Here is a 3,397-nt window from a genome sequence, read left to right as displayed (position 1 = left end):
TAAAGTGTGCACTCTTAGTGAAACGATCCACGACCACCCAAATCATGTCGTGATCACTCTTCGTCCTGGGCAGTTTAGTCACAAAATCCATGGTGATGTCTTCCCATTTACCCATGGGTACAGGTAAAGGTTCTAAACTCCCATACGGTTTCTGATGTTGTGCCTTAACTCTCGCACATGTCACACACTCGGCCACATACTTCGCAACATCGAGCTTCATCGTCGGCCACCAGTAGTAGGGCTTTAGGTCCCTATACATTTTAGTGCTACCGGGATGAATCGAGTACATGGTCTTGTGCACTTCCTCCACCAAAAGATCTCTTATTCCTCCCATCTTAGGTACCCAAATCCTATCTTGGAATACCTTTAACCCTTGATTGTTCGTACCGAACACCAGCGTTCTGCCCAAACACTCTTCTTTTTGGTCATTTTTCTCTAAAGATTCTTCTTGAGCTCTTTTAATACTTTCCACGATCGTTGAGACAACTTCAAATCTTAACGCTCTTGGCCTTCTCCTTTCAAGGATCACTTTTCGGCTTAAAGAATCGGCTACGACATTTGCTTTACCAGGGTGGTAAAGTATCTCGCAATCGTAATCCTTAAGCAACTCTAGCCAGCGTCGTTGCCTCATATTCAACTCTTTTTGATCAAAGAGATACTGAAGACTCTTATGATCGGTGAAAATCTTGCACTTCGTGCCGTAAAGATAATGCCTCCATATCTTTAGTGCAAATACTATCTCCGCCAACTCCAGATCATGAGTGGGGTAGTTCTTTTCGTGTTCTTTCAATTGCCTCGATGCATATGCTATCACCTTATCCCTTTGGATCAGAACGCAATCTAACCCAATTCCAGATGCATCGCTATAAACTGTGAAGTCTTCGACTCCATCGGGCAGAGAAAGAATCGGTGCTTCACACAACTTCTTCTTTAACTTCTCGAATGCTTCTTCGTGCTTCTCACTCCAAGTATAAGTAGCTCCTTTATGGGTCAAAGATGTCAATGGAGCAGCTATCGAATAAAAGCCTTGGATAAACCTTCAGTAATATCCGGCTAATCCCAAAAAGCTTCGGATCTCCGTAGGACCCTTTGGTCGCTCCCACTTCATCACATCTTCAATCTTCGCTGGGCCAACCATGATCCCTTCTTGGTTAACCACATGACCCAAGAATTGGATTTCTCGAATCCAAAAATCACATTTGGAGAACTTTGCGTATAGCTTCTCCTTCTTCAGAACTTCTAACACTTCTCGCAGGTGCTTGTCATGCTCCTGCTGGCTCTTTGAGTAAACCAGAGTGTCATTTATGAACACTATTATGGACTTATCGAGGAACGGTTTACAAACCCTGTTCATCAAATCCATAAATGCTGTTCGAGCATTGGTTTGTCCAAACAACATAACCAAGAACTCATAGTGTCCGTACCTCGTTCTGAACGCGGTTTTCTCAATATCTTGCTCTCGCACCTTCAGCTGATGATATCCTGACCTAAGATCGATCTTGGAGAAATAACTCGAACCTTGCAGCTGATCGAACAGGTCATCAATCCTTGGCAATGGTTACTTGTTCTTCACCGTTGCCTTGTTCAGTTCTCTATAATCTATGCACATTCTCATGCTTCCATCTTTCCTCTTTACGAATAACACCGGACCTCCCCAGGGTGATGAACTAGGTCTAATGAAACTGTTGTCCAACAACTCCTGAAGTTGCATCATAAGCTCCTTCATCTCCGTCGGTGCTAATCGGTATGGTGCTTTTGCTATTGGTGTTGTTCCTGGTAACAAGTCTATTCAAAATTCCACTTGTCTATCAGGCGGTAATCTAGGAAGATCTTCGGGAAAGACTTCCGGATAGTCACACACCACTGGTATTTTCTGCATCTCCTTCTTCTATTTCTTAGCATCGATCACAAATGTCAAGTATGATGTGCATCCGTTGGACAAACATTTCCTAGCTTTCATTAGGGAAATGATTCCAGAATTCACTCTACGTTTGTCCCCCTAGACCACAAACGACTCTTTCCCAGGCAGGTTCACTCTTACTATCTTCTTCTTGCACAGTATCTCGACATCATTGGCACTAAGCCAATCCATTCCCAGTACGATATCGAAACCATTCAGCTTAATAAGTAACAGCTCCTCATGGAATTCGTTTGGTTTAAGTCGATGACGATATTCCTAATGCAATTGCTAACAGGTATGAATTTGCCACTGGCAACTTCTACAACTAGGGAATCATCAAGTTTTTCTATAGGCAATGCTAGTCTTCCACCAAATTTATGTGATATAAAGGAGTAATTTGCTCCAGAATCAAACAATATATTGGCAGGCAATCCATTTACAAGAAAGGTACCTGAAGCGACGTCTGCTGCTTCCTTCGCGGCTTCAAGTGTCATCTCGAAAGCTCTGGCTTTTGGCTTCGGTGGGACATTAGGCCTTGATGCCTCCTTCTTTTTTGGGCAATCCTTTGCGATGTGCCCTTCTTCATTGCATCCATAGCACACCCTCTTGTTGGATGTGCACTCGTTGGCTTAATGCCCTGTTCTTCCACATTTGTAGCAAGTCACTTCCTCGTTACATTTCCCTGAGTGTTTCTTTTTACACTTCTCGCACCACTTTGCTTCGTTTCCTCCTCCTCCATATTTCTTTGAACCAGACTTGTTCTTCTTGTTAGATTTTTACGACCCATCAAACTTCCTCTTTTCACCAACCTCAACCTTGCTGGCGGCTCTTCCCTTCATCATTTCATCAACAGACTTGGCAGCCCAGATAGCTGCCTCCAGAGTAGGTGCATGGCGGACTGGCACAGCGTACTCCCATGGAAGTCCCTTTGCATACTTATCAACTTTCGTCAGCTCGTCTGGAACGATGCGCAAAGCAAACTCCATTTTGTCAGTGAAGGAATTGGTGTATTCATCAATGGACATGTTTCCCTTCTTCAATGTCAGGAATTGGTTCTCTAGCTCGAGCAGGTTTTGGGCTGAGCAGTACTTGCACTTAAAGTGTACCAAAAATTATGCCCAAGTCAACTGCAGTGGCTCATTGGGGATTAGAGTCTTCCCCAGAGTGTTCCACCAGTGAACAGCGCCTCCTCTGAACTGTCGCACTGCAAAGGTGGTTTGTAGCTTGTCTTTGCAACCACATGTTATGAAAGCCAATTCCATCTCCGATATCCAGTCCATGACTCCAATTGGATCCTCTTTCCCCGTGAAAGTTGATGGCTTACAGGTTGTGAAGTCCTTATACTTGCATTCGTTCCTCTCGACTCCTTCATCATGGTTGTTCCTCCTGATCACCGGGGGTTTCACCTGACTGACAGTGCGGGTGTTATTCCCTTCTTCAGACTCTCTGTTATTTCGTTCTGGTTGTTCAACAGGCATCGAAGGTTCATTTCTGTTA

This window comes from Lactuca virosa, chromosome 9, assembly GCF_052849685.1.
Source record: "Lactuca virosa cultivar CGN04683 chromosome 9, Lactuca_virosa_CGN04683_v6, whole genome shotgun sequence".
Classification (NCBI taxonomy): domain Eukaryota; kingdom Viridiplantae; phylum Streptophyta; class Magnoliopsida; order Asterales; family Asteraceae; genus Lactuca; species Lactuca virosa.
The sequence above is the reverse complement of the archived record's forward strand: the minus strand, read 5'-3'. Positions refer to the sequence as shown.